The sequence below is a fragment of the Otolemur garnettii genome, unplaced genomic scaffold (genome assembly GCF_000181295.1).
Source record: "Otolemur garnettii isolate 467f Iridium unplaced genomic scaffold, OtoGar3 scaffold00063, whole genome shotgun sequence".
NCBI classification, from domain to species: domain Eukaryota; kingdom Metazoa; phylum Chordata; class Mammalia; order Primates; family Galagidae; genus Otolemur; species Otolemur garnettii.
The window spans coordinates 9263856-9289504 of NW_003852458.1; the positions used below are offsets into that span (position 1 = coordinate 9263856).

Genomic DNA, 25649 nt, shown 5'->3' on the forward strand with positions numbered 1-25649 from the left:
AAAAAAAAAAAAAAACAAAAACCAGTGGCTTAAACACTAAAAGAGTCATCTTGTGAAATAGGTCAGGGTTTTCAGCTTATGGCTGATACAGTATTATCACCAATGTCAGCAAGGAACCAGGCTCATTTCTCTCTGCTCTCCTTTCCTTTTTAGGAATTGCTGCATATCCAGCTTTCTGGTTGCATTCTGGGAAAAAAGAATGAAATAGAAGAGACTACAGCCAACTTCAGCTTAATGTGTTCTGGGTCATGTCAGAACTTATTAGCATGGTTTCCACTAGCCACAAGTAGGCTAATCTTTCCAACACCTATGTGAGAAAGCAAAGGGAAAGACCATTGGAATCTGTTAGCCATTGGTTACTCCTAAGAAATGATATTAATATTTAAACTAACACCTTTCAGATGAAAAGGAAGCCATGCAAAAACTAGCAGAGTAGGCATGGAGCCTAGTGAAACTGAAGGGTAGGGTACAAAAAGAAATGTGACGTGAAGTGAGGTTGGAAAGGCAAGCAAACCAGCACCCGTGGGTCACACCCAGGAGTCTTGATTTTTATTTTATGTGTAGTACATGTAGCAGAGTTTTAAACACAAAAGTAATTGGACCAGACTTAACATTTTAAAGCCTTCTCTTGTTGCTACTTAGAAAATAGAAATGGGGCAAGAGTTGAAACAAGGAGACCAGTTAATAACTGTCCTAGTTGTTCAGTTAGGAAAACATGGTGGCTTGAATGAAGTGGAGCAGAGATGAATGCAAGGGGAGAGATTTGAGATATATTTTGGTCAGAGCGCATGCGTGTGGATTGCTGATCGACTGACCAGAGAGGGAGAAGGAAAAGGAAGAATTAGAGATGACTTCTTGGTTTTGATTTGAGCACCAGTGTAAATCAGAGAGCCATTTACTGAAGTTGGAGAGCCTCATGTGAACTCAGTTTGACACAGGGAATGGAGTAGAATCTAGAATTCTATTTTAGAGGTGTTAAGTGTGCAATGCTCACTCAATATACAGCCTGACAGGTGCCTCTCTGGGACAGTGGCCAGCGAAGAAGTCATGGTTAGAGTTAAAAAAACAACTGGAGCCATCAATATATGGGCATTTTTACAAACCATGGATTTTGAATTATCATGGTGGTTAAATTCTTGATTTGACTCTCAGCTTGACTATTATTAGTATATAAAAATCCTACTGACTATATAAATTAATTTTGTAACCTGAGACTTGACTGACTTCATTTATGTATTTTAAAAGAAACAGAATGTTGAATAACAGTGACAGGAGAAAGAATAAAAGCATGACTCAGAAGCAAGAAAAACAACGTATGCTTTAGTGTATTCACTTCACATATTTGTTAAATTGATCTCATGACTCATGTTGATGATGACAGAAAGTATGTCACAAAAATAAACTGAAATACGTGGTTTTAACAAAAGCTAGAGAAGATTCATTAGCATTTTAGTGTTTGGTACTTCATAGTTAGTAATTTGGTTCATTTGGTTCATTTCGTGGTCTGGGTTAATCTGGGAAACCAGTTCCTCCTACGGTTGCTCATGACAGTGTATCTTACAGGCACGATCAATTACATGCTTCAGTGTTTTGAAGTGAGGTTATATCGTTCCGTTTACTCACACAGGAGAAGAGCATAGAGGGCGAGCGAGTTGAGGAATAAAATTGCACTGCCTTTTATCACTCTTCAGACCATTTTTGATTATAGGTATAAGATAAAATGTGAGGAGATGGAATTATATCAGTTAATCTGGATATGCTAGTCTTAAGTTTCTCCATGAGAAGAGCATAAGCAAGAAAGTAAGGCTTAGTCTATTTTGTGAGTAGATAATTGAAAACAAATAAGTGTACAGGAGTTTAAAAAAATGAAGTACAACTGTCACTTGCAAATGATGTGTTGTCCTAATAGGATTGAGATGTACAGTACATAGATAACCCAGAAGATGAAGATATAGTGTACATTCCAAACACATTACTCTGAGACACCTAGGGAGAAGGTGGAAGTCTACTGTTACAGTGGAATCTGTGATTTTTTTCCTGTTTAGCATCTCTGTTACCTTGGGGAATGACCCCCTCCCATGCCTGTGCGTCTTTACAGCCATCATGAGGCTTGGGCACATGACACAGACTCGGACCCTAATAGCGTCACGCCTTTTTAGGTAAAATAGGTAGTTTATTTTGGAAATACTTTGGGTATATCTTTCTGAAGAAGGACATTTGGGCATGATCTGTATTAAGACAGTGAGTCCTCTATGAATTGACATTCAGGTGCAGTGAGAAAGTTTTTTGTCTACCCAGTTTTTCACCAAGTAGTTTTGAATGTGGTAATTTCACTTGCCAGTTTTCCCACCACCTGCAAACAGCTAATTTGCAAATTGAAACCAGATCACAGAAAAAATCAAAGTAGAGAGATGAAGAATAAGAGAACCCTGAGATAATATAATGAACCCCAAGTCTTGTGGGTGTCTGAAGAAAGTTCTGCTGTGCTGCCGTTTAACCTGGAAGAATTTCTCTCTTCCCCATCTGAGTTGGCTATTGGTTCTCTGCAACAAAGAAAATTGTAACCAGTGTTTTCCTACACACTCAAATGCTTGCCTTTTTTCTCACTATTGACTGCATAAAGATGTGTGTTCTGCCTTCGGAACTTCACTGATATTGTTCCCCAAATTTATTGTAAAACTATTTATCTAAATTCTGTTCCCTTTTTGTGTCCCAGTTGAAATTCTTTCCTCCTCAGCCTTCATAAAAGACTTCCCAGCCTTCTGAACTCATTGCATTTATTTTTGTGCCATTAAATGAACATTTAGTCCGATATTGCCTAGTTATACTTCTTGAGTTATAGTTTTTTGTTGTTATTTAATTTACATGTGCATCTCACCAATTAATTTATAAATTCATATAGACGGAGGATATGTACTATAGTCTCTCTTTCTTAAAGGTCACCATAATGATAAACACATTGTAAGAACTTGATAAACATTTGTTGTTTATGTGATGGAATGAACCGGAAACAGTGCCATTCTCTTGGAAGGAATTAAACAACACTTCTCAAATTCTTGATATCAGAACAGATACTATTAAAAAGTGTCAAGAATCTCAAAATGCTTCTGCTCATCTATGAATTTTACTACATTAGAAATTCAAATTGAGGTTCTCTCCCGGTGAGAGAGAGACATGAGTGGCCAGGCCCAGCTGCAGCAGCAGCCATGGTGGTGACACAGGGGAGCCAGACACAGAGAGAGGGGCTGTTTGTGGGGTGTGAGCTTCACTATGTTGGATAATGATTCAAGGACCAGCACCAGCTCCTCCTCATCTTCATCCTCCAACCAGCAAATGGAGAAAGAAACAGACACCCCAAGAAAAAGGAGAGTAAAGTCAGCCTGAGCAAAAACTCTAAATTCTTCTCCACCAGAGCCAGGAGGATTCAGAAGGAATTAGCAGACATCACTGTAGACCCCCCACCTAACTGCAGTGCTGGTCCCAAAGGCAATAACATTTATGGATGGAGAGCAACCATTTCAGGGCATCCAGGATCTGTGTATGAGGGTGGTGTATTCTTCCCTGATATAACTTTTACACCAGAATATCCCTTCAAGCCTCCAAAGGTTACATTTCGGACAAGAATCTGTCACTGTAATATTAACAGTCAAGGTGTTATTTGCTTTGACATATTGAAAGATAATTGGAGTCCAGCACTAACCATTTCTAAAGTTCTCCTTTCTATCTGCTCACTTCTTACAGATTGTAATCCTGCTGACCTGTCGGTAGGAAGTATTACTACTCAGTATATGACCAACAGAGCGGAACATGAGGGGATGGCCAGACAGTGGGCCAAGAGACATGCTACCTAAATTGGGTTTTCACAATTCTTAGATTATTTGTCACAGAAGAGAGCTGCTTATGATTTTGAAGGGGTGGGGGAGGGTGGGAGTTGGTAAAGAGTAGGGTATTTCTATAACAGGTATTATTCAGCCTTAATTCCTAAGATCTGGTCGTAACTTAAGGTGTCTTACTATAGTAGACAGAATTGGTAATAGCAACTTTTAAAACTGTCATTAGTTCTGTAATATTAGCTGAAATATAGTGTAGGAACGAATGTACATTTAGATATTTGGGTTCAGTTGCTTGTAATCTGTAAATTTAAAACAGCTTAATTTTGTACAGGTTAAACACACATGGACATTTATGTAAAGTCCCTCTAAGATTACATATATTCTTTTTTTTTTTTTAAAAGAGATTTGTTTTCCCTTCTTGGAAAGGGGCTGTCATCTCATATATATAAAATGGAGACGTGGCTATAAGACATGATATAGGAAATGAGTAGTTAATGTATTTTATTTGATATGCCAATCTACTTTATTGCTAAAAGATTAAAGGTTTGAATCAGGACTGTGGAAACTTGAAGTGAAATATCTTAAACTGTTAACTGTAATGCATAGAATAGGAATTGCTCAGTGGATTGGTTATATGTTGTGGATTACTTAAGTTTACTTTTGTTATTGTGCTAATGAACAGCATTAAAAACACACACACACACAAGAATGGAGAAACAAGAATCCTATGTACTCAATTCTGATATGAGGACAATTAATGTCCTAGTACATGGTGGGGGGGTAGGGGATGGGGAGAGCTGAGAAAGGGAAGGAGGGAGGAGATGGGGGGCAACAGGTCTGGTGCACATTTTAGGGGCAGGACACAATTATAAGAGGGTCCTTATCTAACAAAAGCAATCAATATAACCTAGTTCTGTGTACCTTCAATGAGTCCCCAACAATGAAAAAAAATAACAAAAAAACAAACAAAAAAAAAAGAAATTCAAAATTGAGAAATTATAAAAAACTTTTGTAGATTAGTTAATTTAAAAATAACAATAATACAATCATTACATTTTAACCTGCGCAGTATTTTTGGAAATAACTGTATTTTGCAAAACAAATTCAAAAAATCACCATGAAGTGTGAAATTGCTGTATACTTTTGTAAATTTCTTAAATGTGTGGTTTAATAGAAGACAGTTGGGTTCTCATGTCTGCTTCTGCATTTAATGTACTATAGCATGTTGTTTGACTGAAGTATATGGAGAAAATCTAGCCTCACACAAGTAGTTGGAAAAGAGGGGATTATTTTAATATCCTTTCCAGATAATTGTTGGTATTCATCCATGATTTTACAATGAAGTCTACAAGTAGTTGTGTGTTAAGTTAGCTGCAACGTGAAGTCTAAACTCATCAGTAAACTCCTCAGACTCTGTTACATTTAATTCTGTTTGTCTATCTTGCACTTTGAATGGATCTTTAACTTACTATTCTGTCACATGTTCATGAGTCTTTTGAAAAATACTGGTTCACTGAGTTATGCAGATCTTCCAAATGGAGACACCTTTCACTATATTATGCATACTATTGAAAAATCTCATTTGTTAATATTACCATTTATCAGAAAAATTTTTAAATGCCAGACTCATAGTCTCAGATGCAAACTTTCCATAATCTCAGTTTTCTCTTGGTAGCTTGAATTTTATCATTGGCAGCAACTTACTATCAGTTGTTTTACTTTAAATAACGGGCTTCATTTTTGAGAAAATATCTATAGATATCCAAGTCCGAGGAGCCATTGTTTGCTAGTCATTCCTGCAAATAAAAGTGGTATTTCCATGAGAAAAGTGACTTGCCTAGATTCAAGTCAAACCATTACAGAAGTGCTTTTTCTAGATGCAATCTTTGTACTGTGTTATACAATTTCCTTTTTGTCACACAGAATGTTCATGACAGAAATATTTAAGGATTAAAATGTAATAAAATTAATAATTTTTACTGGCTTATTAAAGACACTTTTAGCTAAACTGGAACTGGATTTTTTGTTTTCTGAACTGAGAGTGTGTAGCAGTGAAGAATACAATTGCTAGTGTGGTGGGCTGGCACTGCCATGTTGGCAACAGTTTTACCCACCATTGCATTTGGACCATTTCTGCAAATGTCAACACAGTGAAAAAGGCGAATAATATCTTAGCATAATTATCAAAATAATTTTGACATTGCAGACTGATTAAAAGAGTCTCATGAACTCCTAGGGTTCCCCAGACCTTATTTTGAGAATACCAGGATAGAAACTGGACCTTTGGAAGATAAATAAATTTAAATAGGAGTTTAGGGAAGAGAGCCCAATCTATGAACTCATCAAATTCTAAGATAGACTCAAGATGACTGGCTAGACACAGGTAGGACTTGCCTCCTCCACAGAGAGGCACCAAAATAGTGAGCAGATTCTAACCTTTCAAAGAGATCATCTTGGAAAGAATGCCAGGATCCACCAGGGAAGTGATGGGAAGTACTACAAATAGGAAAGGAGAGGATTTGGGGCAACTTACCTGGTAGGTGTTTGGCCAACTGCCGGAAGAAACTCTTTGATGTAACGAAACAGTAACACTGAAGCCCCCAGGGCTCCACTCTCCAAGACCAGCATTTATGATCTTGACTACAAGAGAACCCCCACCTCCCAATTTGAGTTCACTAACTGATTTATTTATTTAAACTCATAATTTCTGGGTCAATAAAAGAATGTGAAAATAAAGCTCTTTATGGAAGTTACTTTGGCAGCGGCACGTGAGGAAATGATCTGAGTACTCACAGGATGTGTGGCAAGATTTATGTCAAAGTATGTCTCTGGCTAAGCATTCCCCTGTTTTTTAGCCTTGATTATAAGAATCACAAAATTTAAGCATATTCTACCACCAAATTACAAAAACTATGGGCAGACTTTCCAGGATTCAAATCGTTAGGAAATGGGGTTTTGTGTCACCTCGATGGCACGCCTTTTAAAAGAGAATGCTTTGAGCTTAGTGAGCACTTTGCTTTCTCACATCCTCAGACACCATCAGGCTATCAGTTCTCCTCCTCTCCTGCTGGTGGAGACAATGAGCGGGCAACATTTTGGACATGGGACTTACCTGGTGAGAGACTGCTTATATTCTGCTCACCCCAAAGCAGGACCGAGCATCTTTTAACTAAAAATGTCAATGTGGGAAAGCAGTTATGATAGGTTTGCAAATGCTGATCTGTGCTACAATTACACTTAATCCCACTTTTGTTAAACAATTATTCTTGGAGAGGAAAGGGATATGATGCAGAGAACTGGACAGAGAATCATATCCAATGATTTGCAACCAGCCATTCCAGGAACTGGTTTCATTTTGTCTTACTTTTTGTTTACTTCAGTTATTTACCTTCCTTTCCATTTTCTATAAAATAGAAATCTCAATGCTTCATTTCTTTCCCTGAACTAAGTGATTATGTTGAATTACAGATTATTTAGATTTCTTTATTCAGGTGGAGGCTCTAATTGTTTGTTCTAATTGGAGTGACAGAGCTGATCACCTACGTATAGTAAGTGATCTTGTTCTTTGTAGAAGCAGGACATGCAGCGTGTTACAATGGAGCTCCGGTTCCCTAAGCAGAGAGCATGTAATTACAACATGGTTATTGTGACTCTGGATAATACACAGTTACCTTTCATTCCTTTTTATTTTTATTTTTTTTGAGACAGAGCCTCAAGCTATCCCCCTGGGTAGAGTACTGTGACATCACGACTCACAGCAACCTCCAACTCTTGGGTTCAAGTGAGTCTCCTGCCTCAGCCTCCCAAGTAGCTGGGACTACCGCCTCCCCCCTCCCCAACACTCAGCTATTTTTTGGTTGTAGACGTCATTGTTGTTTGGTGGGCCCCAGCTAGATTCGAACCCGCCACCTTAGGTGTATGTGGCTGGTGCCTTAGCCACTTGAGCCACAGGCATGGAGCCCCTTTCATTCCTTTTTATTGGTCCTCTAGATTTGCTGTGAGAGTGAAACTAAAGATGTCATGAAAATAAAAATGTAAGATGCAGGATGTTTTCACTATGGTCCTCACAGCCCTGAATGATCTGGTAACTTGTTACCACTCTGGACACTTGCCCGTTTGCCTCATCCACTGCAGCTCTAGTCACACTGGGCTCCTTGTTTGACATTAAAGTTTCTAGCATATTTTCATTTTCCAGACCTTCCCTAAACTATTCACTTGCTCTCTCTTGTTCTTATTTTGCTGGAGACTTTGTAACCTCCAGTTATGGGTAGATTCTAGGGTGACTTCAGATGAGTCATGTTTTTGTGTAATCCCCTCCTTTTGAGTGTGGGCAAAGCTGTGACTTGCTTCTAAAAATAGAATATGGCAAAAGACATGGGATATCATTTCCATGATTATATTACTTTAGATTGAAAAGGTGAAAGAGATTTTGAAAATTAAGATTAAGACCCCCAAATCAGTTTGACTTTGAGTTAATGAAAATGGTGCGCCTGACCTAATCAGATGACTCCTTGTTTCCTAAACTCAAAGACTCTAAACAGCAGAGAATTTGTTTCTCCTGCTGGCTGTGGCTGTGCAGAAGTAACCTGCCCTGAACTCTGTAATTATGAGGGAAAACATTCTGCCAATAACCACATGTGCTTGGAAGAGGAACCTGAGTCTCAGATGAGACCAACTCTGTCTAACTCCTTGATTGCAGCTTTGTGAGCTCCTGAGGACAGGACCCATCAAAGCCAGGCCTGGGCAATGGATGTTGTTTTAAGGAGCTAAATTTGTTACTTAGCAATAGAAAACTAATATACCACCCTTATGTAAAATGTACCATTCTTTCTGTCTCTTTTCTTCGTTCTGTTTTTTCCCCCAGCCCACATACCTTTTATATTCTAAATGATTTAATGCATTTGTGTTTTTATTGTCGGTCTTTCCCTGCTACTGTACACACTCCATAAATGCAATTATTTCAGTCTCAGGATTTAGAAAAGAACCTGGAACATTACTATTTGTTTAATAAACAAATAATTATGTTTTCCTGATTTCTGTGTCCTTTCTGTCACTCAACTACCTTCTGTATTTCCAAATTTCTCACAAAAAAATTTCTTTCATCCTTTTCACTTCAATTTTAAGAGGAACTTACTCTCAGCAGAAGAGGACATTATGTCAGTCAATACTGCAACAATGGGGGTTCACAAGCAATCTCACTTCCCATAGGACAGCAAATAAGGTGAGATTGTCAGGTTAATTACTATCCCTGGCACACAAGGCTTATTAGAGAAAAAGAATCGGAGTGAATAAAATCTCCAGTTTCAATGTTTTTTATGCCTTTTCCAGAATGAACAAAATGTATAAAATCCCTTTACACATACACCCACACATACACATCTCATATTATTGTTAATATAGAAATATCTCTAGTTCTTACATTTCATGGCAACTTTTGAGGGCTCTAGAGTGGGTTAGAATTCCCTTCCCTAGTTTTGCTTAACTCCAATCATGAGTAAATAACCCATGTACCCATCCTGACTCTGGACATTTTGGTGAAGTATTCTCACTTAGTTCCTCTGCCTAGGGCTGTCTCTAAAACTCAAGGCTAATAATACAAAATGCTAGATTTGAATTGCTGTATCTAATTGGTCTCTGCCTTTGAACTTGTAGGAAGAAATAAGCAAACTCCTGCAGAGGAGCAGAAGTATCCTGCCCTTCTCAGAGCTGTGTATCAGAGAGATCTGCTAAATCTCTATGGGATCTCAGTATTGTCTTGACTCCTTGAGAGCAGAAAAGAGTACATGCAAATTAGGGGACTGTGAAACACACACAAGCATTGCACAAATGTGAAAATCCACCTCTAGTTTTCCTGCAAATTGCAGGCCTTTCATTCATCATTGCCTGTATCTGCTTGTCTGTGGACTTGGGCTGTGGCTACGAACAGGAACCTGCTGGACAGCACAGCTTTTGACACAATTCTTGAATACATGTTGAGTTCTGTCCAAATAAACAAAGACTGGTCACAATTTGGGGTGAGAATTAGTCTTGCTAATCTTTAAAGATATTCACTCCATCTTGTGCTCAACTCTAAAGGTAGATTGGAAAAAAGTAGTTTCTCCAATTAGTATCTTTTTATTCTTCCATTTAAAAAAATAGCATGCTTCCAAATCATGCCAACTATAACTATGGTGACATATTCATTTGTGAGAGGAATAAGTCTTCGGTACATTTTGAATAATTTATACCTAAGTAATTTCTTTTACTTAGTAAGACAGTGATAGTTACAAAATCATAATTAAACACTCATGTGTACAGAAGCCAGGCATCTTAGAGTTCCTCAAAGAAAGTGTAATTGCTTCTTTTGTGTAACTAAATACAGATTTGTTGATAAATCGACTTTTTGAAAAGAGTAATATCCATTTTATTACTTATTACTTTGATCTCTTTCTGTATATTAAACCCTTTGAATAATGAAGCAATATTAGTAAATCATACTTTTTTTTTTTTTTTGGTTAGAGGCCATAGTACCAGGTTTAGATTTATAAAACGTAGAAAGAAACAAACATGAAAAACAAAGGAAAAACTCGTTTTAAAGGACATAGTTATCTTTATTACAATGTAAATGGACAGACTGCTACCTGCTCAGCTTCTTCACGATCACAAAGATAGTTTTCCTCTTACCTTCATAGCTTAAGAAAATATTAAATGATTTTGACTTTGCCAGATTCTCTGAAGAGCTGAATTCTATTATTTCCAAATGGAGTCTGGATGTTTTATACATTTCTTTAAAACACCAAAATTATCCTAAATCTTAAAACTCACTTTTGCCTTTAATTTGATAAGCCACTAGATAGCTTATATAAGAAAAGAAAAATAAAAGGTGAATCTTATTATTTAATGTTTTCTGTAATATGGATTGTAACTTAGTGGGTTGCAAAATCAATCTGGTAAATTGATAATATTTTTTAAAAACCTCTAAATTAGACTAGACTAGAAAAATATCAAAACTATTAGAGTGCACTGTCTATTATAGTAAGATTTTATGATTATTGAATTGTGAAACTTTTGTTAAATTATGTGTGTGTGCATGTAGATGTAAAATGTATTTCTTACATTTGTATTATTTTGTGAATTCTAAATATTTGTGTTAGTAATATAATGATATAATTAATGGACACGTTCTTAGAAAACGATTTTAAAGCATCAGAGAACAGTAGTAGAGTGTCGAGGTTTTTACTTGCACACAGCCTTATCACTTACAGATCATGTGACCATGATAAAGGTACTAGGCCTTAGTTTTTCAACCTATAAAATGGGATAATAATAATAACACTTATATCATGGAATTGGTATGATATTTATATGAGCAAATACATGAAAAAGGCTCAATATATACCTGACACAAATCTGATAGAAACCAGCTACTATTATCACTAAACTTTTAGTTTTCACTTACCTATAACTCCTAATGAGAAAAACAGGAAAGACAGTCCCTTGGTTTCAAGCAACAAATGACTTAGAGAAGAAAGACTTGTGAGAAAAGAAAAGATAAGCTGAGGGTAGGAGGAGTGGATCCGGCAGGTAATGATAGAAATGTTGCAATACTTTTCAGATCAATATTCAAAAACGTAGTCCAATACGTGTTGCTTTTCAAAAACTTCAAACTAGGCACCCACCAACTTGACTGTTGTCCAATGTCAGCAGAAAATTTCCATACACAAAATGTGAAATAAACTTCTTACACTTTTAGCAATTTTCACACAGGAAGAAATTAAGAGCAAGTTTCCCCTAGATGATATTATAAGAGGCATACCTAGAAAACATCAAATAGTGGAAGAGTAAATTCGCTAAGAAGATACAGAAATCCTTAATGTATAAGAAGGTACACAGCATCAAAATAAATGAGGCGAAGCTGATTGAACTGCAAGAAAAAAATAGAGGAATCTACTCTTACAGTTGGACACTTTAACATGCCTGTATCAGAAATGGACAGATCTAATGACCAAAAAGTATGAAGGACATGGCTGAAGTCAACACCACCATCAACATCAAGTAGTTGAATATAATTCAACTGAATGGAATTAACATCTATAGACTACTTCATCCAACAATACCAGAATATACATTCTTCTCCAGCTCATATGGAACATTCACCAAGATAGATCACTTTCTATGCCATAAAACACACATCAACACATTTAAAAGAATAGAAATCATACCGTGTTCACTTCTAGGCTATAATGAAATTTAACCAGAAATCAGTTAACAGAAAGTTAGCTGGAAAATCCCCTAATAACTGGAGATTAAACAGCATAGTCCTACATGGCATATACTTGCTATAACTATTTAAATTGCACACAAACTTTATGGCCACCTTGTATAGAAAAATCAAAGAAAATCTCTCACTAGACATTGAAGAATATTTTTTACTAAATAAAAATTAAAACACAATTTGCCAAAAATTGTGGGATGCAGTGAAAGTAGTACTTAGAAGGAAATTTATACACCAAAAGCATTAGAAAAGAAGAAAGAAGATCAGTCATCTACACGTCTATCTTAATAAACTAAAAAAAAAAGTAAATAAAGACTAAGCTAAAGAAAAGAAATAAAAAAATTAGAGCAGAAATCAATGAAAGTGAAAACAGAAAATAAATTGGGAAAAATCAATCAACAAAACTAAAAGCTGCTGGTGGCACCCATAGCTCCGTAGGTAGGGTGTCAGCCACATACACCAGGGCTGGTGGGTTCAAACCTGGCCCAGGCCAGCTAAAACAGCAAAGACAACTGCAACATCAACAAAAAAATAGCCGGGCATTGTGGTGGGTGCCTGTAGTCCCAGCTACTTGGGAGGCTGAGGCAAGAAAGTCACTTGAGCCCAAGAGTTTGAGGTTGCTGTGAGTGGTGACAGCACAGCACTCTGCCCAGGGTGATAGCTTGAGACTCTGTCTCAAAAAAAAAAATAAAAGAAAACAAAACAAAAAACCCACCAAAAGCTGATTCTTTGAAAAGTTCAATAACATCAATAAGACTTCAATCAGGCTAACAGGGAGAGAAAGAAAGAAAGGGAGAGAGAGAGAATACAAATTCCTCATATCAGAAATGACATTATTATAGATCCCATGGACATTAAATGGATAATAAGGGAATATTATGGACAATTCTGTGCCCACACATTTGATAACATAGACCAGTTCCTTGAAAGACACAAGAGGCCAAACTCACATAAGAAAAATAAATAATTGAAATAGTCATATATCTATTCAAGAAATTAAATCAATAATTAATAACCTTCTAAAATAGAAATCTTCAGGCACAGATGGGTTCCCTGGTGAATTTTCCAAATGTTTAAAGGAGAAATTATACCAAGCATCTACAATCTGTTTCAGAGATAGAAGCAGAGGGAATACTTTCCAACTCATTCTATAAGGTTAAGACTACCCAAGTGCCAAAACCAGTCAAGACATTACAAGAAAAGAAAATCAAAAGTTAACATGCTTATGAACATAGATGCAAAAATCCTCAACAATACATTAGTAAATCAGATCCAACTATGTATAAAAGACGACTCACCATAACTGAATGGATTTTATCCCAGGCATGCAAGATAGATTAAAAAAACACACAAGTAGAAAACTCCTCATATATTTTACTCAGTAGTAAAGGAGTCACTTAGTACTGGAGTTATCTGCTCTTCTTTAGATTTTATGAAATGGCAGGAAAGCTTTGGCTGCTCAAATACCTTCATCCAGAGAACACCCAAATTCATCACGGATCTAGAATGACAGTTGAACTTATGATTTCTCGAGTCCTGGTTAAGGAGGATGTGAAACAGCAACACAGACATTCTCATCCATGTGCTAGAAGGGAACAAAGAAATGGAAGATATTTTTGAAGTTTCATTAATTTTAGAGCTACCTTATATGAATAAATTGGTTAATTCTGCTGTACCTTAACTCGCAAGATCTGCCTATCAAATTCTAACGAAGCTGAAAAATCCAATATTGCAAAATCATATCTCTGAGAATATAAAATTCAAATGACTGTATTTTCCATAAAGCTTTGAACTTGTTAGGACATATGCCACCTGCATAATCTTCCATTCCTGGATGATAACGGTGGGTGTTGTAAGGGACACACCCACACTCCCTCATTTTAAAACTTCTTTATGGATTTGCTCAACAATACAGTTAAATCTGGCAAAATTGGGGATACAATTTTGGTTATCTCAATTGACCTCCAGAGGATATTTTCTGAATTTTCTGCACATATAGTAATGAGAACAGGGGAGAGAGACAGTGATTGAAGGAACAGAGGTTCAAACAGGACTCTTCCCCTCTGTGTCTCTGAGTAGAAGTCAAGTTGCAGCAAGAAGAGACCACTGGGCAGTTAACAAGGGGAGAGAGGAGAAGTAGCTACATACAAGACAGAGTTATAGGCAGGAAAAGAAAATAATGCAGTGTGGAGGGGCAATAGGATAGATTTTTTTCTTATCTTATAAATTCATATGTGAATTTATACATGAATTCACATGTGTTGGGAATTCCAGAATGTCTTTGTTCATTGCCATCCATTCATTCAATAAATAATTATTGAGCAAATACTATGTTCCAGTGAGTGTACTAGGTGCTTGAGATATGTATATACCACATACCAAAGAGAAAAGGTACCACCAATACCACCAACCAAAGAGAAAAAGACAGTGCCCTTAAGGACTGTGCATACCAGTTGTGTATGTGACGGGTAATACAAAATAAATGTGGAAGTTGAACAGTAGTTTAAATGTTCTGTGAACAAAAAAGGTAGAGTACGATGATCAGGAAGCTTAGGGTGCCTAGGATAAGAGAGAGGAGCAGGTTGCAGTGTTAAGTCAAGCTGGGTAGGATTCGTGGAGATGGTAGTAAAATGGGACAGAGCCGCGGAGATAAAAAGGTGGCCCCCACTTTGATGCAATAATTGATAAAATTTGTTAAGCCTGCAGGTGGGCTGGATCACCACAAAGGCATTCAGCACTGACTGCCAGGTGAAGTGCCTTTTTATACCATTTATTTGCAGGGTCAGCAAGCTAGCGCAATACAGAAGCCAATCATAGCGGTCAATGTGGGGTCACAAGGCAGGGGTACATACTGATTCATATATCACAAGATACACATTACTTCATCATCATAAGATAGGGCGCATCATAAGGGGTTACACAATTCAGGGTGGGGGTACATAATAACTTAAGATACATTAACTCACAAATCATCAAATGAGGGGTATTTGGTAAATTTCTGAGAACAGCTTGGGCCTTAAACCAACTTCAGCCTTTTCACCCAGGGCTCACCCCTGCCTCCCTTCCTTCCCTTATCTCCTTGAGCTTCTTCCCAGATCTTAACTTCTCCTCCTGGGGGAGTGGGGAGGTGGTGGTGGTGGTGGTGAGGCTACAAGGGCTTAGGAGAACTTCTTTTTACAAGTATAAGGGGTTTGTTGCATTTCTTACTAGTCTTAGGAGTTAGGGGCTGGGGGCTCGGTTATTACAGTAGAATATGAGCCACTATTGCTAGAGGTGAGGTTAGCCAATTACCTTTCTGATGGAATGTTCCAGCACGGGGGGACAGATAGAGCAAAAGCTCTGTGGGGGAAGAGTAGGAGTTCAGTTTGGGATATGATCAGTTTGGGGTCTTATTAAACATCCAAGGGAGATGTCAGCAGTTGGATAATAGAATCTGAGAGTAAGGTCTGAACTCAGGAAAGAATTTGGAAGCATTAACACAAAGATGGGAGATCAACCTCCAGCTTGGATGAAATCCCCAGAGAGTGAGTGCAGCTGAAGAAGAGGACATCTGTCTTGCGGTGATTTAAAATTAAACAGTATTTACTCCACCTAATAAAAGTAATCTCCTCCCCTAGAGAAGGCAAGAGGAATTACAGGACACTGTCTCCTTCACCCCCCAGGAAGTCTTGCTCTCGAAGAATGCACAAAAGAGAAGTCATGTTTTAAACACATGTAGGAGTTAAAAAAACATTATTATAATGCTAGGAAAGATATCAGAGCTTTTTATTAGAAAAACTCATTTTTCCTATTTTTAAGGCAGTAATCAAATTTGTGAGACTTAGAAATAGCAGGACTCTGGTGACAGATATTCCCCACCTAGTTCCCTCAGACTCACACACTAACCCCCTCTGGAAACACACTCACGGACACACCCAAAATAATGTTTTCCCAGGTTTCTAGATCTTCCTTAGCCAGTCAAGGTGACAGCTGAAATGAAGTTCACCAATTCGCCACTTGTCAGCTTGGCAACCATAAGCACCTCCTTAAACCTTACATAACTTCCAAATAAAGATTATAACAAGGTAAGAGTTCTGCCTGATAAGAGGCACCTATCTCTCATGCAACCAGACAGACACTAATCCCTTCAGCTTTTGGGATTTCAGCATTAGAGATTTTAATCTCTTAGAATTACGATTTGGGAGATTTTAGACATTAGGGATTTTGATCTTTCAGGATTTCAACATTAAGGATGATGGTGTTTGAGACTGTATCTTTCAGGATTATGAAAGCACCAAACTCTAGTACCTTATTTTTCTCAAGTTTTTCCTCTGCGAGGAAACAAAGCATTTGTCATGTGATGAATGGGCTGGATTAACTAGATGTGAAGGCCAACCACATTTTTTATGCCTGATAAAAATGTTCACATAAAATTAGTAGTAACTGGATAACATCTGTTGGTAACAATTGGTCAATAATTTGTAAATACATGTACTTTAAGTGGAAAAGGCTGAGGTGTGTATAAAGGGAAATCTAGTTATTTTATTGCACTGACTATCAAAAGTTTAGATTAATTACAGATGGAAGCATTCAGCTAACTGCTAACAAGAGCTATTTCACATAATTAGCATAAACTAGAAAATGGAAATTACCTTGATTTGCCGGTATGCAAAAGGAAATTATCTCAATTTTCTTGATTTATTTGTTCAAATTTTTCAGGAGTCCACAGATTGCTTCAATTAAACAGCTTATTATGGTTATAAAAAAAAGAGAGAGGCTCAGTGCCTATGGCTCAATTGGCTAAGATGCCAGCCACATACACAGGAGCTGGCGGGTTCAAATCCAGCCCAGGCCAGCCAAACAACAATGAGTCTGCAACCAAAAAATAGCTGGGCATTGCGGCAGGCGCCTGTAGTCCCAGCTACTTGGGAGGCAGAGGCAGGAGAATCAGTTGAGCCCAGCAGTTGGAGGTTGCTGTAAGCTGTGATGACACAGCATTCAACCCAGGGTGACAGCTTGAGGCTCTGTCTCAAAAGAGAGAGAGAGAGAGAGAAATTTCTATATATATTTTTAGAAATCTACAGCAAATATCTCAAAGTTTTTCAAGCCTATCCTTTGATCCCAGTTAATTAGTTCAAATAAACATCTATTCTTTCTGTGAAGCAACTCATGACCTAATATTCCCAGCTGGTTGAGTGTAAATTGTAGGAAAGCTTAACATAGATCAGAAAAGCTGACTTCATTAGACAAGTAATCTGTTTTGAGCAACTTAACTTAGTTTTAACGGTTATTGTATGTATAAATGTCACAGGAACTTATAGGACTGTTTCCAATAAGCAATATGCAGAGGAGAATTTATAATAAACTATAAAAAGGTGTTCTTAATTTCATTTGGTTTTAGAATTAGAAACATATTTGACCTAGGCAAACAGTCACCATGAGTAAAGAGCTGCTGAGAGATTCCCAGTGACTCCTGGTGAATGATATGCATGGCTGACTTGGATGGTTCTTCATATTTATTAACATTTGAAAAGCTAATATTCACAGCTCAAGCACTGGGATTTTTTTTTGCTTGAGACAGAGTCTCACTTTGTCAACCTTGGTAGGGTGTCATGGCATCTGAGCTCACAGCAACCTCAAAGTCTAGGGCTCAAGTGATTCTCTTGTCTCAGCCTCCCAAGTAGCTGGGACTACAGGTGCCCACCACAAAGCCTGGTTAGTTTTTCTATTTTTTAGTAGAGATGCGGTCTCGCTGTTTCTCAGGCTGGTCTCAAACCTGTGAGCTCAAGCAATCAACCTACCTCACCCTCCCAGTGTTAGGATGGTAGGTGTGAACCACTGAACCTGGCCCGGGAATTTTTCTCTTTCGTGGGGTTGCCTCACACTGTAGATGCTTTTGCATAGGATGCTACTTCCCTTGATATTTGTCACAGTACAAAGACAATTATTTCATGGATAATTGTCCTATATTTATGTTGTATGTTTCCATGTTCTGCTGCTTTAATGTATTTACTTGCTCTGAGTTGAGTTTTATTTAGAGTTTTAGTGCTAAATAAAATACCAAAAATAAAATAAGCAAAATGAGGGATGGTTTTAATTTTAGACCTTGACTAAACCAGTTTAAGGACAAACTATAATGCTTTATTTTTATTTATATATAGGAAAAAGTTCAGGAGGAAGAAGGGGTAAGATATTTGCTCAGACAATGAAAGATTTTCTGTGACATTTGAACATTTTCCCAAAGATAAGGTGTTAACTAGGATCTCACAAAGAAGTAATGTAAGTCTTTCTTTTAGAGCTGTTCTTTCCCCCAAACCTGGTAAGTGAATGGAAAGGTGTGGCAGCAGTAACATACCAGGAATGTAATGTCAACGAATTTCTAGATTGACAGCAGATTGCAGGAGCCACCAAAGATACATAAACTTTCTGAGAAGGTAGTGTGGTGTCACAGCCTTTATAGGAAATGAGGATGTCCTGGCCAACCCTTTGAATACCTCCTCACTTGGAGGGGTTACAATTAGTAGCAAAAATGAGTATGGATAAGATCAGGACCATTTCTCTTGGGGCTCCTAACAACAAACATTATTTGAAGGCATAATCAAATGAGAAGTACATCAAAATAAAAACTCACAATCTGCGTCATGATAGCAAAGTGCTGATATTGAACACTGAAACCATTCAAATGAACAAGTACAAAAAACTGTTGTACATTTACAAAACGAAGCAAGCATAATTTCTGAGAATGATGGTACACTTACCATAATCCCATATTATAATAAAAAAATTCCATATTATAACCAAAAAAGCAAAACACTACCAAAGAGGGGATGTGGTTGTTCAGGAAGATACAATTATTTAATTATCTTATCACTGAGAGAGCAAATACTTGTTATTTTATTCTTGATATTGATAAGTAGAGGCTAATGGCTTGATTTTAAGATTTTCAAGTAAAACAGTATTATGTACATTCCAGATTTCCAGAGCTGAAAGAAATGAATGAATATATTGACCATATAGCAGAAGACTAAAAACAAAGAAATGGCAAAAAAAAAAAAAAAAAAGAAAAACCATCTCTTATGAAATTGATGAGTTTTGGTGTTAAAGATTCTTTTGTTTCAGGAAATGAGTTATTACTGAGTAATAACTTGAAACTAATTCATTATATTTGATTTGATAATTTATTTTTTCTTTTCAAAGTGTGTATGTTAATGATTGTGACTTCATATTGCATATATATATAAAATACAGTTTGGGTGATTTTTTTTTCTTTCTTTCTTTCTTTTTTTTTTTTTTTGCTTAGAAAGTTGTTCCTGGTTTGTATAAAGGAATTAAACATCAAGATTTCAAAGTGTTGTACAAAGATCAACATACTGATCAAAGATCAACAACAAAGTGTTGGACAAATATCAATGATATTCTGAAAAGAGTCTCATGATGTCTCTACCATCTGAAAAATTCTGAGAATCATTAAAATGGATCATTTTTTGTAAACTATTAGGTAATATGAAGAAACTAGGTAATTTTATTTAGGGTGTAAACATGACTAGGCTTCTGTTCATATGCACAATACATTTAATTTCTAAAACAATACACATTTCTTTCTAAAATTATTGCACAAGAAATGAAATTTCTCTATGAGGACTTAATCTCCAAACATGGTTCTCATTTGCTTAATTACAAAGACCACACAGAATGAAATGCTGGATTTTTCAAGGATGTCATTAAATAGTGTTGTTTGGAATAAAGATTCCATAACAAAGAAGAATTATCGAAGATATTTTCCACTCATTAGTAAAAATCCAGAACTTTGTGTACCCCCCATGCGTGTGCCTTTTAGTCCTGCCTATGAATCAATAGTTTGCTTTAAAACGTCCTGTCTATTGACAGGGGTTGCTGACAAGCTGGCCTTTTCCATTAGCTCATGCCAGGAAGCATCTCTTTTTTTACTACCTTAGAGTCTTGTTAGAATTGACTAAATATAACATCTGGATATAGCTTTCTATTGAAGATGAGGATGATTTGAAATCCTTGAGAAAAGTCTTGCTTTTCTTAAGCTCCAATGGTCTCCACAGGAAGTCCAGGAATCCTCCTGCTCATCCAGAAGCGGATACTGTATGCATGTTTTACCACGTGATTGCTGAGGTCACAGTGCAGGGGAAGATGTCGGAGGGCTGAGTGCATAATGAAGCCGAAAAGAGCTCTGAAATAATACACTCCTATATATTTCCATTTTGTCTGAGTGCTAGCCCAACTCCTCTTCCTATCACGATTTCTCAGATATTTGCTAAATAGTAAAGAATAGATAAAAAATAATTGCAGAACTTAAGTAGGGTATAAAAACAACAAAAGGCAAAGGGCCAAGTATTTTCAATCATGAGGTTCTTTCTTTTTATTTGGGAAGAGAAACTTTTTGCAGAAACGCATGTTTTCCTCTTATTGGCTAGAGGAGGGTCACGTATCTACCTCCACATGTAAGGGCAGTAGAGAAACCAAATATTTCACTTCAAAGCTGTAGTCTAATGTAAAGGAAAAGGGGGTTAGAACAAGTATATGTCTACTGTACAAATCCAAAGAAGACTTACCTGGGGTCAAATCCAGCTTTGATATTTACTAGTTTTGTAACCTTGGGTAAGTTAATTCAACTTTGTGTGTCTCAGTTTTTCCATCTTTAAAAGAGCTTGATGATATTAATAGTACTTCATTCAGAAGACCGTGGACAGGATTCAATGAATTCCTGTCTAGAAGGCACTTAAAATGACACCCGGCACATAGGATTACATGCTGGTTACTGTTATCTGTGCTCTAAGGAAATTTTCAGTGCAAAATATTTTGCAATTCCATAAATAATGTGTGATTATGAAAGAATTTACAAGAATTACAAAATAATTTAGATTTTCAGTTAGATCATCTGCTTAACAGCATCAAAATGGTCACTTCTCATGGAGACACACCAGTGTCAGTAAATACTAAAAGTATTTTTATTAGGAAAGAAATATGACTTGTGTAGTTGGATGAACTCTTAAGCAGGGAGACTACTGAACATTGAGTGATTATAAGGATTTAACTTTACTTTTGAAACATCTGGAAAGAATCTCTTAAGGGAGTTGTTCTACCTTATTTTCCTTCAAGTTTATAAACTCTATTTAAGTTTTCCTAAGCAAGCAGTGATGTATCCTTAGGGGAACTGTCACAGTTTTCTTCTCCATCAGCCAAAGTTAACTCACCATGAAGTGCAAATTTCTGAAAACTCTCTTTGTACCATGACCTAAAACTAGGGTTTATCCTAAAGAAAGATGTCAGCTAGTAAATAGAAAGTCGAATTCATGCTGGATGGGAACTTACTGATGAATGAAATGAAGGCTCACAGCAGATGAACTAATACACACCCACACAAGAGGAAAACTCAATTTAATCCAAGTTGGTGAGAGAGGGGAAGAGGAAGGGGAACTGGTGTGCTCTCACCTACTGGGCACAATGTAAGAGTATATGGCACGCCTCTGGGGTGAGGGGCACAACTACAACAAATGTAACATTATAACCTAATTGTATATGCCCTCATATTAATCAGAAATAAAAAATAATAATAATAAGGAAGGAAATGAAGGCTCATATATGGTGAAAAATTAACTTCTCAAAGTGCTTACAGTTCACTGAGAGGAGAAAGTAATTTGTAAATAACAAAAGTACACCAGTTAAAGTCTTAAAAACAGAGGAATATCGGTAACCATGCTCTGAGAAGGAGAGATGGCATACTATAGGATGGTTGAAAAGGTCCTACAGCAGATGGAATTTGAGTTTGTCCTTAATGGAAAAGCTGGCGCTGGACAGGCAGCATCAGGAAGGAGGGTGTTTATGGCAAATGAAAAGGAGGAGCAGGCATAGGAAAAGGAAATTTTAGGATCGATACTGAACTAGATGTTGAGAAACAGAGTCATGAGTAAGCCAGAAACAATCCTCTTCTCAGAGATACTACCTTTTAATAGGAAAGATAGAAAATAAGACAGAAGACAACAACATACATCAACAACGATGGTTGTAAAGCAAATAAATATGGGATAGAAAAGATGGTGACTGGGGACAGGTACAAGCTAGGGAAGAGGTGGAAATTGCTACGTTCATAGAGTTGCCATCACGTAAGCCTTTCTGAGAATGTGACATGTGAGAAAAGATCTGCAAAAAATAGAGAAGTGAAGATCTGAATTTCCCACTTCAAGAGAGAGGCAAGTGCAAAAGCTTTGAAATGAGAAAAGCAGAAATGCCTGGAGACCTGGAGGAACGTGAATGAGAAGCACCGTGGAAGATGAGGTTGAGGGGAGGCAGGATCTAGATCACCAATTGTCAGGGAAGACTGGGTAGAGGTTTGGATTTTATCCCAAGCATAATGGAGAATTGCTGATGAATTTAAAGAGGAAAGCAACATAATGTGATATACATTAATAAGAATAAAAATCACTCCACCCACCTGTGGAATAGAGGGCAAGGGCAAGAATGATTTCAAGAAGGCTGCAGTATTGTCTAGGGCAGATCTGGGGTCCATACCTTGCAGGTACTGACCAGTTACAAGATCAAGATCTGGAGAGCTTCCTGTGGTGCCAGCTGTTAATCTTTTACTTTTTATTTCAAGAACTGTTATATAGGGTCTCAGGGGAGGGTTCAGAGTGGCTGGCAGGGATTCTTGGCAGACTTAACTGGAGACTAAAGAGTTATATACCAGCTGACCAGAAATGGCTCAGTATTTTAATAACCAGTAAATGAGCATTGGTTAGCTCAGCCCAATCTTGGGTGGAAGTTGTGGAGATGGTAAGAAGTGGTCAGCCACGGATTTATTTTAGAGATCAAAATTACAAATTGGCTTGCTGATGAATGTTATAAATAGGACCCAAACTTATAAAGGTGAGGGTGATGAGACCCATAAGACTCGGCAGTTAACACTTGTTGCAAATTCTTCTAAAATACATTATTTTACCTTACAGTCTCAAGGAAGAAACTATCATAATTTCTCAAAATCTTTTTCCTTTGCTGAGTATCTTTTAGGTTTCAGGTTTCTGAACATTAATTCTCATTAAGTAATCATGCATGGAAAAGATGAAATACTATGGTAAATGGTAATTAACTTCAGGATAAAAATTACAACATTATTTAAATTAAAGCTTTGTTATTGACTCAGTTTCTTAGAATTGATCTCCCTCTCTTTAAATTAAATATTGGAAGGAATTTCAGTTTTTGATGACTCCCGCTAGTTATTTTCTTGTGAAAAGATAGAAGACAAACTCTTGAAAATAAAAAACTTAAAAAATTCAGTACTAGTCTTCCTATGTTTCATAACTTCAACTAAATCACTATTTCTTTAAAATTCCATTTTCCTCTTTGATTTAATGTGCATTTTTCTCATTGCAAATGACACAGCACTGTAGCATATACCAGACCCTGACAACGAAATTAGAGTACAACAAACCAGTCTGCAAATAAAACTGAAAAGTTTCGGAGCTTCCTAAGGAAGTTGTTTTCCAAGCTGAGCTAAGAATTTTAAAGCACATTCCAAGCAAACTTTTTACCTTCAAACTTCCCCCCATTTTAATTTTAACAATTTAGTCTTTGACTTTCTTAGCCAATATTAATCAAGAGAGCAAAGTATCAACTCATAAGAAATTCTATCTCAAGTTAGTCCCCAAATCCTCTTACCTTAGAGATTGAGAGATCGTCATTCAATCAGAATTTTATTTGCCACATAAATATTACTTAAGAGAAATCATATCATCAGCTCTATTAGCGTCAATTAACTTAGAAGTCAACATCCAGATCACTTTGGAAATATAAAGGCTGATTGACAGTGGCCAAGATAAACTTTAAAAGCCTCTTATTAAGTGTCTTGTTCTGTTTAGTGGATATATACCTGAAAAATTGCATGTTAGTAAAACATACATTTATCAACCAAGCAATATTTAAAATAAGAGAAAACGCTCATAGGATATAAATGCTGATCAATCCTTCCTAAGGCAAACAGACAACCTCCAGATATTCTGAGTTTGTGTAAATCTTACTCTGGCTTATCTCCAATAGAGAGCAAAATTCACTCAGGAAAGAGTTCATGGAAGACTGTGATGTTACAGTATGTGTATTTGAAGAAATACATTTCTTCAAATGTCTTCCACTTCCATTTGAAAAGTGGAAGACAAATAAATTATTTCACGTTGTAAAGTTAAAATAATTGCAATTTTTTTAGTTAATTCATATTAAGAGATGATTTTAGGACATATTGAGGCCAGAGGGTAATAGCTTTTTTTTTTTTTTTTAATTTTGTATTGCTAAAAACCCAATTCCTCACTAGTGCTGTAGGATGATAGCAAAGGTGGCTGTGTCAGTGTCCTGGGATCTGAGAACGTCACTGGGGCTTCCATTATAAGATTTACTTCCTTCATCTTAATAGTTTGAAGAAGGTAGAGGATGTAGATTAATGGGTTCTACCAAATTCCCTATCCCAAACCTTACCTATTCACCATGGCTAAGGAATACATGCAGAAATGTGCACAGTATTAATACAGTATTTGAAGTGCAATAACTACTCATTGAACGCTTACTGTGTGCCAAGGAATATGCTCCAATAATAAATAGCAAAGTCTCTGCCTATGAGTTGCTTACAGTTCAGAGAAACAGAGAATCCTATCAGTAGTTAACTTGGGTATAAATTTTGTATATGGTTTGAGTAATGATTAGCTTTCCTTGCATTGATCAATCATTACTTTCACCAGTATCCGAATCCAAATGGTTGACATAACCAATTTCCTTACCAGAGTTGTGATGCAAATGTCAAAATCTGTGACTCACCCCTTTGGTTTTATTGCTGGTCACTACTCTCCCAACTCACCCCCCACCCTGGCAGATTCTCGAGGTCTTTACTGCCTCAATTGCTTCAGAGAACCTTCTCCAGCTCAGCAACTTCATTTTGCTTCAAATCACACAGGTTTTCTACTGCCACACCCATCAATGTTCAAATTTATGTCTTGACTCTTCACATCTGAGATATAGCCCAGAACATGTGTAAAAGCAAGTTTGTACCACTGTGGTATCAGCAAAGGCAAAAGAATTAGTGGAAAAAAATGCTAATTCTTTCTGAAATCCGTGTAAGTGATCCTGGATTCTACTATTTACATAAGACTTCATTTTCTCATCATAAGGTAAAAACAATAAAATTTCCTTAATCATGTGAACCAGTTATGCCTATGCCATAATAAATCATTTGTAAATGAATTTTGAAAAGCGAAGTCTCTTTACAAATGTAAGCTATTATATCTTATTTATAATATTTGCCTTTATGATTTTAATGCTTAGTCTTCAAGAAACATACATTCATTAAGGGGAGATAAGAAAAGTAACTATAAAAAGAAGTGAAAATTAATAATATGGGTCGGGAGCTCATGGGTGGAATTTAATTATGATTAAGTGTAAACATCATGGCCTGTATTCCATGTTCTTATTTCAAATGGATTAAATGCAAAATGTTATGATGCCTTAGACAGCAAATATCTTAGTGTCCTACAACTGTATATTAGTACATTTCCCACTGAAAGTCTTGAGATTATGTT

At 36.7% G+C, this 25649-nt stretch overlaps 1 pseudogene; it reads left to right on the top strand.

The window, feature by feature from the left end:
- The first annotated feature begins 3270 nt into the window (after positions 1–3270).
- LOC100950430 lies at positions 3271–3851 on the top strand (annotated as a pseudogene).
- Positions 3852–25649: the final 21798 nt, after the last annotated feature.